Source organism: Triticum urartu, chromosome 6A (genome assembly GCF_056163025.1).
Source record: "Triticum urartu cultivar PI428250 chromosome 6A, HENAU_Tu73, whole genome shotgun sequence".
NCBI classification, from domain to species: Eukaryota; Viridiplantae; Streptophyta; class Magnoliopsida; order Poales; family Poaceae; genus Triticum; species Triticum urartu.
Window position 1 is genome coordinate 208675628 of NC_141878.1, and position 13255 is coordinate 208688882.

Below are 13255 nucleotides of genomic sequence, written 5' to 3' on the forward strand. Positions count from 1 at the left end.
GGCAGATGGGCGGCTCGCGCAACGGCGCCATCTTCAAGCATGGGGTGAGCCCTCGTCGGGCCCCGCTTCGGACCAGAGGACCGGGTGGTGGAGCCCCAGCCCCCGGGCCCCTTCCGAAGATGGGTGAGTCTTCACACGCCTCCTATGCTGATCGGGGCACGAAAGAAAACCCCGACCAGGCGTTGGAGCTCATGTGCGGGTGCAGCACCGTGCAGCACGGCCTTCTTCAGGAGGCAGCGAGCGCGCTACGCCTCCTTGGGGTGGAGCTCGGCAATGTCGACACGCACCTTGAGGTGGAGCATTTGCGTCTGGCACGCGAGTGGCGCCAGCTCGAGGTCGCCATCAACTTCGGTCGTTTGTAGCGCAAGCACGATCATGCGGAGGCCAAGGAGTCCCTTGCCGTGGTGAGGGAGGCCCGTGATCGTGTCCTTGAGGAGGCTCGAGCCGCGGATTGCCGACGCGAGGCGGCCAAGAGGTGCGAGAAGGAGCTTCAAGCTTCAAACGCCGCCCTCAAGCGGCAAGTCCAGGCGCGCAAAGCCATTCTCACCGCCTCGGGGGGTGGGCCGCCTATGAGCGAAGCTAGACTCCGCATGCTTGAGGACACGCTGACGCTGGAGGCGCTGGAGTGCGAGCGCCTAGAGGTGATAGAATGCCAAGTGGCCACCGCCGAGGACACCCTCACCTCCCGGGAGGCAGCAATCCAGGGGAGGCCAATGAGAGGGTGGCGGGGGTACGTGGGGCCCTCACCGAGGACAATTGCCGGAGGCTGAAGCTTCAGGATACTCGTTTCTGCATACGGCGGGGCGAGCTGATGGGCGAGGCTGATGGCCTCAAGAAGAAGCTAGCGGTGGCGGAGCGACGCGAGAAGGCTGCGGTGGATGCTTAGGCCGCGGTTGAGGCCGAGCTGTCTTTTCTCTATATAAGCACGTGGAGGATGTCACTTCCCTCGTAGAGAAGGCTTCGAACGAGGCGGAGCGAGCCCTGGGACTGCAACACACGCTCTCCGAAATGTTCCAGGCCCTTGAGCATCGGGCCAACCGGGCCCTGTGCAGCATCAGTGATGAGAACGTCTCTAGCCCGCTTGTTGCCGACGATGCTGGCTATCTCAGTTTCTTCACTAGGGTCTTGGAACGTCTTGAAGGTGGGGCTATGAAGGAGCTCCAGCTTGTCGAAGAGAAGAGCCGCGACCTTCGCGTGCGGCCTAGCGCATCTTCAGCCACCTTCTTCGCTTCGATCCTGACTTTGACTTCGCGGCCGTGATAGCCCCTGTGCCTGAGGTGATTCATGGCGCCCTAGCAGACTGGGTGGAGGATCACATGGATGACCTGATCGAGGAGCTTGCCCCTGCCGGCAACGAGGGCCCGCCTGTGATCAAGGAGAGTGGGGCCGACGACAATGGCGGTGGCATAACCGATGGTAACAGTGCGTCTCCCTAGGCTACCTTTCCCCTGTTTTCTAGTTAAGACTTTGAATGTGACCCCGCGGGGATGTGAAAGCACTTTCGAAAGAACTTCTTTATGATGTATTGAGTATCATTGCACTCTCCCTTTTGCCGCCTTCCCTTTGCTTTTCGAGCACCCGCAACCCCTAAGCAGGGGTGGATCATTATCGTTATGCCAGGTCATGGTGCCCGGCCAAGGTTAGGAGGCAGACGCTTGCCGGAGACCTCGGGCCGCGCATACCCGCAGGCTCGCTCAAGAGCATCACGTGAGGATTCGGACGCCAAGGTCTTGGCGAGGTGTGCACGTGGGTGAGCCCGCGGCTGTTGTGGCCATGGCCCTCAGGGCGTCTTCAGTGCCGCTGGGCTGACCCAAGCATGCACAGCGTGCCCAGCCCCCGCTCGCGGGGTGAGAGAGAGAGAGAGAGAGAGAGAGAGAGAGAGATAGATAGAGAGAGAGAGAGGCTGGCAGCCGCCATACCTCCTTAAAAACAACATTCAAGACAGGAAAGGCTGCGAGGAGAAAAATTCCCATCCCCCCATTTGGACAAAGACGAAAGAACTCCAAATTTTAGTCCAGGAAACAGCAAATTCGATGACAAAAGAGGGCGAAAACAGCCGCATCTGGCGCCTACACTAGTCTTCCCACCAGCGCGGAGCATGGGGCCTCCACTTGGCGTGGGCATAGTCGCTGTAAGACCGTGTCGTCTGCCAGCCTGGAGCATGGGGCTTTGCTACTTCTTGAGCTTGCGTTGGATTTTCCCTTGAAGAGGAAAGGGTGATGCAGCAAAGTAGAGATAAGTACTTCTCTTGATTTAAGAACCAAGGCATCAATCCACTAGGAGACAACGAACAAGTCACTGAATACCTGCACAAACAATCAAACAACTTGCACCCAACGCGATAAAGGGGTTGTCAATCGCTTCACGGTTACTTGCAAAAGTGAGATCTGGTAGAGATAGATAAACGGTAAATTAAATATTTTTCGTATTTTTGGTTTATAGATCGGAAAGTAAAAGATTGCAAAATAGTAGACCAAAAACTTATAGATGGAAAATAGACCCGGGGGGCATAGGTTTCACTAGAGGCTTCTCTCAAGATAGAAAATAATGCGGTGGGTGAACAAATTACTGCCGAGCAATTGATAGAAAAGCACAAAGTTATGACAATATCTAAGGCAGTGATCATGAATATAGGCATCACGTTCGTGTCAAGTAGACAGAACCAATTATGCATCTACTACTATTACCCCACACATCGACCGCTGTCCAGCATGCATCTAGAGTATTAAGTTCATAAACAACAGGGTAACGCATTAAGCAAGATGACATTATGTAGAGGAATTAACTCAAGCAATATGATGAAAACCCCATCTTTTTATCCTCGATGGCAACAATACAATACGTGCCTTGCTTCCCCTACTGTCACTGGGAAAGGACACCGCAAGATTGAACCCAAAGCTAAGCACTTCTCCCATTGTAAGAAAAACCAATCTAGTTGGCCAAACCAAACCGATAGTTTGAAGAGAATTACAAAGATACCAAATCATGCATAAAAGAATTCAGAGGAAATTCAAATAATATTCATAGATAAGCTGATCATAAATCCACAATTCATCGGATCTCAGCAAACACACTGCAAAAGAGTATTACATCGAATAGATCACCAAGAACATCAAGGAGAACTTGGTATTGAGAATCAACAGAGAGAAGAAGCCATCGAGCTACTAGCTATGGACTCGTAGGTATGTGGTAAACTACTCACGCTTCATCACAAGGCCAATAGAGTTGATGTACAAGCACGGAGCATGGGGCTTACACTAGTCTTCCCACCAGCGCGGAGCATGGGGCCTCCACTGGGCGTGTGCATAGTCGCTGTAAGACCGTGTCGTCTGCCAGCGCAGAGCATGGGGCTTTGCTACTTCTTGATCTTGCGTTGGTTTTTCCCTTGAAGAGGAAAGGATGATGTAGCAAAGTAGAGATAAGTATTTCCCTCAGTTTGAGAACCAAGGTATCAATCCAGTAGGGACAACGAACAAGTCACTAAACACATGCACAAACAATCAAACAACTTGCACCCAACGCGATGAAGCGGTTGTCAATCCCTTCACGGTTACTTGCAAAAGTGAGATCTGATAGAGATAGATAAATGGTAAATTAAATATTTTTTTATTTTTGGTTTATACATCGGAATGTAAAATATTGCAGAATAGTAGACTAGAAACTTATATGATGGAAAATAGACCCGGCCATAGGCTTCACTAGAGGCTTTCTCTCAAGATAGAAAATAATACGATGGGTGAACAAATTACTGCCGAGCAATTGATAGAAAAGCGCAAAGTTATGACGATATCGAAGGCAATGATCATGAATATAGGCATCACGTCCGTGTCAAGTAGACCGAACCGATTATGCATTTACTACTACTACTCCACACATCGACCACTATCCAGCATGCATCTAGAGTATTAAGTTCATAAAGAACGGAGTAACGCATTAAGCAAGATGACATGATGTAGAGGAATTAACTCAAGAAATATGATGAAAACCCCATCTTTTTATCCTCGATGCCAACAATACAATACGTGCCTTGCTACCCCTTGTCACTGGTAAAGGACACCGCAAGATTGAACCCAAAGCTAAGCACTTCTCCCATTGCAAGAAAAACCAATCTAGTTGGACAAACCAAACCGATAGTTTGAAGAGAATTACAACGATATCAAATCATGCATAAAAGAATTCAGAGGAGATTCAAATAGTATTCATACATAAGCTGATCATAAATCCGCAATTCATCAGATCTCGGCAAACACACCGCAAAAGAGTATTACATCGAATAGATCTCCAAGAACATCGAGGAGAACATGGTATTGAGAATCAAAGAGAGAGAAGAAGCCATCTAGCTACTAGCTATGGACCCGTAGGTCTGTGGTAAACTACTCATGCTTCATCGCAAGGGCAATAGAGTTGATGTAGAAGCGCGGTGCATGGGGCCTGCACAAGGCTTCCCACCAGTGCAGAACATGGGGCCTCCACTGGGCGTGGGCATGGTCGATGTAAGACTGTGTCGTCTGCCAGCGGGGAGCATGGGGCTTTGCTACTTCTTGAGCTTGCGTTAGTTTTTCCCTTGGAGAGGAAAGGGTGATGCAGCAAAGTAGAGATAAGTATTTTCCTCAGTTTGAGAACCAATGTATCAATCCAGTAGGAGACAACGAACAAGTCACTGGATACCTGCACAAACAAACATGATTAAGGGGTTGTCAATCCCTTCACGGTTACTTGCAAAAGTGAGATCTGGTAGAGATAGATAAATGGTAAATTAAATATTTTTGGTATTTTTGGTTTATAGATCGGAAAGTGAAAGATTGCAAAATAGTTGACCAAAAACTTATATGATGGAAAATAGTTCCGGGGGCCATAGGTTTCACTAGAGGCTTCTCTCAAGATTGAAAATAATACGGGGGTGAACAGATTACTGCTGAGCAATTGATAGAAAAGCACGAAGTTATGACGATATCTAAGGCAATGATCATGAATATAGGCATCACGTCCGTGTCAAGTAGAACGAACCGATTCTACATCTACTACTATTACTCCACACATCGACCGCTATCCATCATGAATCTAAAGTATTAAGTTCATAAAGAACGGAGTAACGCATTAAGCATGATGACATGATGTAGAGGAATTAACTCAAGCAATATGATCAAAACCCCATCTTTTTATCCTCGATGCCAACAATACAATACGTGCCTTGCTGCCCCTACTGTCACTGGGAAAGGACACTGCAAGATTCAACCCAAAGCTAATCACTTCTCCCATTGCAACAATAAACAATCTAGTTGGCCAAACCAAACCGATAGTTCGAAGAGAATTACAAAGATATCCAATCATGCATAAAAGAATTCAGAGGAAATTCAATTAATATTCATAGATAAGCTGATCATAAATCCACAATTCATCGGATCTCGGCAAACACACCGCAAAAGACTATTACATCGAATAGATCCCCAGGAACATCGAGGAGAACATGGTATTGAGAATCAAAGAGAGAGAAGAAGCCATCTAGCTACTTGCTATGGACCCATAAGTCTATGGTAAACTACTCACGCTTCATCGCAAGGGCAAGAGAGTTGATGTAGAAGCCCTCCGTGATCGAATCCCCCTCCGGCAGGGTGCCAGAAAAGGTCCCTAGATGGGATCTCGTGGGTACAGAAGGTTGCGGCCGTGGAAAAGTGTTTTCGTGGATGCCTCATATGGTTTGGGGATATATGGGAATATATAGGCGCAGAAATTAGGTCAAGAGGTGCACGAGGGGCCCACAAGGGTGGGGGCGTGCCCTACCCCCTCGGTGCGCCCTCCTTCCTTGTGGCCGCCTTTTGGCTCCTCCGACTACATATCCAAGTCTCCTGTTTGTCTTCTGGTCCAAGAAAAATCATCGCGAAGTTTTATTCCGTTTGGTATTCCCTTTCTGCCAAACTCAAAAACATGGAAAAATAGGAACTGGCACTGGGCTCTAGGTTAATAGGTTAGTCCCAAAAATAATATAAAATAGCATATTAATGCATATAAAACATCCAAAACAGATAATATAATAGCATGTAACAATCAAAAATTATAGATACGTTGGAGACGTATTAAGCATCCCCAAGCTTAATTCGTGCTCGTCCTCGAGTAGGTAAATAATAAAAACAGAATTTTTGATGTGGAATGCTACCTAACATATTTATCCATGTAATTTCTTTATTGTTCCATGAATGTTCAGATCCGTATGATTCAAAACAAAGGTTTAATATTGACATAAAAACTATAATACTTCAAGCATACTAACAAGGCAATTATGTCTTCTCAAAATAACATGGCCAAAGAAAGTTTATCCCTACAAAATCACATAGTCTGTCTATGCTCCATCTTCATCACACAAAATATTCAAATCATGCACAACTCCGATGACAAGCCAAGCAATTGTTTCATACTTTTGATGTTCTCAAACCTTTTCAACTTTCACGCAATACATGAGCGTGAGCCATGGGCATAGCACTATAGGTGGAATAGAAGGTGGTTCTGGAGAAGACAAAAAGAAGGACATATCAACGGGCTATGGAGATGTCCATGCAACGGATCCACTAGAGCTATAAGTTTGTGAAAGCTCAAAAAAACTAAGTGGGTGTGCATCCAACTTGCTTGCTCATCAAGACCTAGGGCAATTTGACGAAGCCCATCATTGGAATATACAAGCCAAGTTCTATAATGAAAAATTCCCACTAGTATATGAAAGTGACAAAATAGGAGACTCTCTATCATGAAGATCATGGTGCTACTTTGAAGCACAGTTGTGATAAAAAGGATAGTAACATTGCCCTTTCTCTCTTTTTCTCTCCTTTTTTTCTTTTCTCTTTTTTCTCTCTCTTTTTTTGGGCCTTCTCTTTTTCTTATTGTGGCCTTTTCTCTCTTTTTTTATTTCCTCACATGGGACAATGCTCTAATAATGAAGATCATCACACTTTTATTTACTTACAACTGAAAAATTACAACTCAATACTAGAACAAAATATGATCTATATGAATGCCTCCAGCGGTGTACCGGGATGTGCAATGACTCAAGACCAACATGTATAAAAAATAATGAATGGTGGCTTTTGCCACAAATATGATGTCAACTACATGATCATGCAAAGCAATATGACAATGATGATGTGTGTCATAATAAATAGAACGGTGGAAAGTCACATGGCAATATATCTCAGAATGGCTATGGAAATGCCATAATAGGTAGGTATGGTGGCTGTTTTGAGGAAGGTATATGGTGGGTTTATGGTACAGGCGAAAGTTGCGCGGTAATAGAAAGGCTAGCAATGGTAGAAGTGTGAGAGTGTGTATAATCCATGGACTCAACATTAGTCATAAAGAACTCACATACTTATTGCAAAAACCTATTCCTAGGGGGATAGATTGGTAGGAAAATACTGTCACTCTTCCCCGACCGCCACTCATAAGGAAGGCAATCAAAAAATATCTCATGCTCGAACTTCGTTACATAACGGTTCACCATATGTACATGCTACGGGACTCACAAACCTCAACACAAGTATTTCTCAAATTCACAACTACTCACTAGTGTGACTCCAATATCACGATATTCATATCTCAAAACTATCATAAGGAATCAAACTTCTCATAGTATTCAATGCACTTTATATGAAAGTTTTTATTATATCCCTCTTGGATGCCTATCATATTAGGACTAAATTTATAACCGAAGCAATTTACCATGATATTAAAGACTCTCAAAATAATATAAGTGAAGCATGAAATTTCATCAATTTCTATAAAATAAAACCATCGCCATGCTCTAAAAAGATATAACTGAAGCACTATAGCAAAATTGCCTAGCTCAAAAGATATAAGTGAAGCAAATAAAGTATTCTAATAAATCACGATTCATGCGTGTCTATCTCAAAAAGTGTGTACAGCAAGGATGATTGTGGAAAGCTAAAAATCAAACATCAAATCATACAAGACGCTCCAAGCAAAACACATATCATGTGGTGAATAAAAATATAGCCTCAAGTAAAGTTACCGATAGACGAAGACAAAAGAGGGAATGCCTTCCGGGGCATCCCCAAGCTTAGGCTCTTGGTTGTCCTTGAATATTACCTTGGGGTGCCTTGGGCATACCCAAGCTTAGGCTCTTGACACCCCTTATTCAATATTCCATCAAATCCTTACCCACAATTTGAAAACTTCACAACACAAAACTCAACAGAAAATCTCATAAGCTCCGTTAGTATAAGAAAATAAATCACCACTTTTGGTACTGCCATGAACTCATTATTTATTTATATTGGTGTAATATCTACTGTATTCCAACTTTTCCAATGTTCATACCGACCGATACTACCCATAGATTCATCAAAATAAGCAAACAAGACATAGAAAACAGAAGCTGTCAAAAACAGAACAGTCTGTAACAATCTGGATATTTAAAATGCTTTTGTAACTCCAAAATTTCTGAACAATTAGGAAAACCTAAGAAATTTGTTTAGTAATCTTCTGCAAAAAGGATCAGAATTTTATCACGCTTCTGTTAAAAATGAGAATTGTTTTCCTGAGCGCAAAAGTTTCTGTTTTTCAGCAAGATCGAATCAACTATCACCGTAAGCTATCCCAGAGGTCTTACTTGGAACAAACACTAATTAAAACACATAACCACATCTAACCAGAGGCTAGATGAATTATTTATTGTAAAACAGAACCTAAAAAGCAAAAACAAAAATAAAATTGGGCTGCCTCCCAACAAGCGCTATTGTTTAACGCCATTAGCTAGGCATAAAACATGAATAGATCTAGGTATTGTCATCTTTGGCATGCAATCCATCAGTAGCTATCATAATAGATTCCTAAGGCAATTTAATTTTCTTTCTTGCAAAGTGTTCCATGCCCTTCCTTAATGGAAATCTAATATTTCCTTCTTTTATATCAATAATTGCACCAATCGTTCTAAGGAAAGGTCTACCAAGAGTAATAGGACATGTAGGATTCAATCTATATCAAGAACAATGAAATCTACCGGCACATAATTCCTATTTGCAACAATAAGAACATCATTAATCCTTCCCATAGGTTTCTTAATAGTGGAATCCGCAAGATGCAAATTTAAAGAACAATCATCAAATTCATGGAAACCTAACACATCACATATAGTTTTTGGAATTGTGGAAATGCTAGCACCCAAATCACATAAAGCATGGCACTCATAATCTTTAATCTTAATCTTAATAGTAGGTTCCCACTCATCATAAAGTTTTCTAGGTATAGAAATTTCCAATTCAAGCTTTTCTTCAAAAGATTGCATCATAGCATCAACGATATGTTTAGTAGAAGCTTTGTTTTGATTATAAGCATGAGGGGTATTCAACATGGATTGCAACAAGGAAATACAATATATTAAAGAACAATTATCATAATTAAATTCCTTGAAATCCAAAAGAGTTGGTTCATTGCTACCTAAAGTTTTGACCTCTCCAATCCCACTTTTATCAATTTATGCATCAAGATCAAAAACTCCGAATCATTTGGACACCTTTTAACTAAAGTGACTCATCTCCAGTCCCATATTTATCAAGATTTATATTGGAAAACAAAGATTCAATAGGAGTCACATAAATCACTTTAAGATCTTCACCATTATTTTCACGAAAACTAGAAGAACACGTTTTTACAACCCAATCTTTTTTAGCATGCATCTTAGCGGTTCTTTCTTTGCACTCATCAATGGAAATTCTCATAGGTTTGAGAGATTCATTGGTATCATGCTTGGGTAGAATAGATCTAAGTTTCAAAGAATCAACATCAAGATAAATTCTATCCATGTTCCTAGCCAAATCATCAATCTTAAGCATTTTTTCTTCAATCAAGGTATTGAGATTGTTTTGCGAACTCATAAATTCTTTAACACTGTTCTCAAAATCAGAGGGCATATTATTATAATTTCCACAAGAATTGTTGTAGGAATTACCATAATTATTAGAGGAATTGCTAGCAAACGGCCTAGGATTAAAATTACCTCTATACGCGTTATTACCAAAATTGTTCCTACCAACAAAATTCACATCCATAGATTCATTACTATTCTCAATCAAAGGACAAAGGCATATCATTGGGATCAATATAAGCACTCTTACTAGCAAATAATTTCATAAGCTCATCCATCTTTCCACTCAAAACATTAATCTCTTCAATCGTATGCACTTTTTTACTAGTGGAAAATCTTTCAATATGCCATTGAGAATAATTAACCATAATATTATCTAGGAGTTTAGTAGCTTCTCCTAAGGTAATCTTCTATATCTAAATAGCTAGCCCCCACTAAGATATTTCTCTCAACATGCAAGCATGCCACCTCATCATTCAACATGCATAAGAAAAGGTCCACCTCAACATGCAACCATGCATATTAAAAATCCACTACAACATGCATGCATGTAAAATTCCATTTTATTATGCTATTTACATTTAATTCTTATATACTTTCAGAAACTATAGTTTCAAGAATTCATGTTCCATATAACCAAAATCTCATGGAAATATTGCAAACATTCCCACAACAACATGCGGGGCATCATCTAGTTTCCATAAAAGTACCTCCCGCGGCCGAATATAAAAGATTTCTAGAAGCAAAATTCAATCCGACATAAAAATTGTGTATAATCATTCAAAAATTCAAACCATGAGTAGGGCAATTTGATATCGTCAATTTCATCCTCTCCCAAGATTGTGCAACATGTTCACGATCAAGTTGCTTAAAATTCATAATATCGTTCCTAAGGGAAATGATCTTAGCGGGAGGAAAATACTTGGAAATAAAAGCATCTTTACACTCATTCCATGAATCAATACTATTTTTAGGCAAAGACGAAAACCAATTTTTAGCACGATCTCGAAGCGAGAACAGAAATAGCTTCAATTTAACAATATCATTATCCACATCTTTTTTCTTTTGCATACCACACAAATCAACGAAATTGTTTAGATGGGATGCGGCGTCTTCACTAGAAAGGCCGGAAAATTGATCTTTCATAACAAGATTCAGCAAAGCGGCATTAATTTCACAAGATTCTGCATTAGTAGTGGGAGCAATTTGATTACTAATAAAATCATTATTATTGGTGTTGGAAAAGTCACACAATTTGGTATTCTCTTGAGCCATTGTGACAAAGCAAGCAATCCAACACACGAGCACACAAAAAGCAAGCGAAGAAGACGAATGGAAGAGGGGAGAAGAAAAGGCAAATCTTTTCGAAAATCATTTTAGAAGTGGCGGAGAGGAAAACAAGAGGCAGATGGCGAATAATGTAATGCAAGAAATGAGAGTTTATGATGGCTACTTGGTATGGCTCGACTTGCCGTTGATCTCCCCAGCAACGGCACCAGAAATTCTTCCTGCTACTTCTTGAGCTTGTGTTGGTTTTTACCTTGAAGAGGAAAGGCTGATGCAGCAAAGTAGAGATAAGTATTTCCATCAGTTTGAGAAACAAGGTATCAATCCAGTAGGAGACAACGCACAAGTCACCGGATACCAGCAGAAACAATCAAAAAACTTGCAGCCAACGCGATAAAGGGGTTGTCAATCCCTTCACGGTTACTTGCAAAAGTGAGATATGATATATATAGATAAACGGTAAAGTAAATATTTTTGGTATTTTTGGTTTATAGATTGGCAAGTAAAAGATTGCAAAATAGTAGATCAGAAACTTATATGATGGAAAATAGACCCGGGGGCCATAGGTTTCACTAGAGGCTTCTCTCAAGATAGAAAATAATACGGTGGGTGAACAAATTACTGCCAAGCAATTGATAGAAAAGCGCAAAGTTATGACGATATCTAAGGCAATGATCATGAATATAGGCATCACGTCCATGTCAAGTAGACCGAAACTATTCTGCATCTACTACTACTACTCCACACATCGACCGCTATCCAGCATGCATCTAGAGTATTAAGTTCATAAAGAATGGAGTAACGCATTAAGCAAGATGACATGATGTAGAGGAATTAACTCAAGCAATATGATGAAAACCCCATCTTTTTATCCTCGATGACAACAATACAATACGTGCCTTGCTGCCTCTACAGTCACTAGGAAAGGACACCGCAAGATTGAACCCAAAGCTAAGCACTTCTCCGATTGCAAGAAAAACCAAACCAATAGCTCAAAGAGAATTACCAAGATATCAAATCATGCATAAAAGAATTCAGAGGAGATTCAAATAATATTAGATAAGTTGATCATAAATCCACAATTCATCGGATCTCGGCAAACACACCGCAAAAGAGTATTGCATCGAATAGATATCCAAGAACATCAAGGAGAACATGGTATTGATAATCAAAGAGAGAGAGAGAAGGCCATCTAGCTACTAGCTATGGACCCGTAGGTCTGTGGTAAACTACTCACGCTTCATCGGAAGGGCAATAGAGTTGATGTAGAAGCCCTCCGTGATCGAATCCCCCTCCGACAAGGTGCCTGAAGAGGTCTCTAGATGGGATCTCACGGGTACAGAAGGTTGCGGCGGTGGAAAAGTGTTTTCGTGGATGCCTCTATTGGTTTGGGGATATATGGGAATATATATGCGCAGAAATTAGGTCAGGAGGTGCATGAGGGGCCTACAAGGGTGGGCTGTGCGCTCTCCATCCTTATGGCTGCCTCGTGGCTCCTCCGACTTCATCTCCAATTCTCCTGGTTGTCTCGTGGTCCAAGAAAAATCATCGCGGAGGTTTTATTACGTTTCGACTCCGTTTGGTATTCCTTTTATGTGAAACTCAAAAAAAGGGAAAAACAGGAACTGGCACTAGGCTCTAGGTTAATAGGTTAGTCCCAAAAATAATATAAAATAGAATATTAAACATCCATAATAGATAATATAATAGCATGGCACAATCAAAAATTATAGATACGTTGGAGACGTCTCAGGATTCCACTGGGCATGGGCATAGTCGTTGTAAGACTGTCGTCTGCCAGCGCGGAGCATGGGGCTTCCACTTGGGCGTGGGTGGGAGCCCCTGCGGCGCCGTGGGGTGGCGCACCGGGGGACTCCGGGGTGTGTACAACCCCACTCATTATTACGTGAGAGTGCCACGGGGAGAGCCTTGGGAGGCGCAAGATGCTCCATGCCACCGGGACGCAGGGGCCCGTCCCTCGCCACCAGGCATGCAGTGGCGGGGAGTGACTGTCGCTGGGCCCTTCCACCGGGGAAGGAGAAGGTCCCAGGCACATCACCCCAACGTGCTTCGCCAGGGGGTGCCTGGACTCGCGGG

The 13255-nt window shown here is 42.5% G+C and overlaps 1 pseudogene; it reads left to right on the forward strand.

The window, feature by feature from the left end:
• Positions 1–569: 569 nt before the first annotated feature.
• On the forward strand, positions 570–1436 carry LOC147964768 (uncharacterized; annotated as a pseudogene).
• Positions 1437–13255: the final 11819 nt, after the last annotated feature.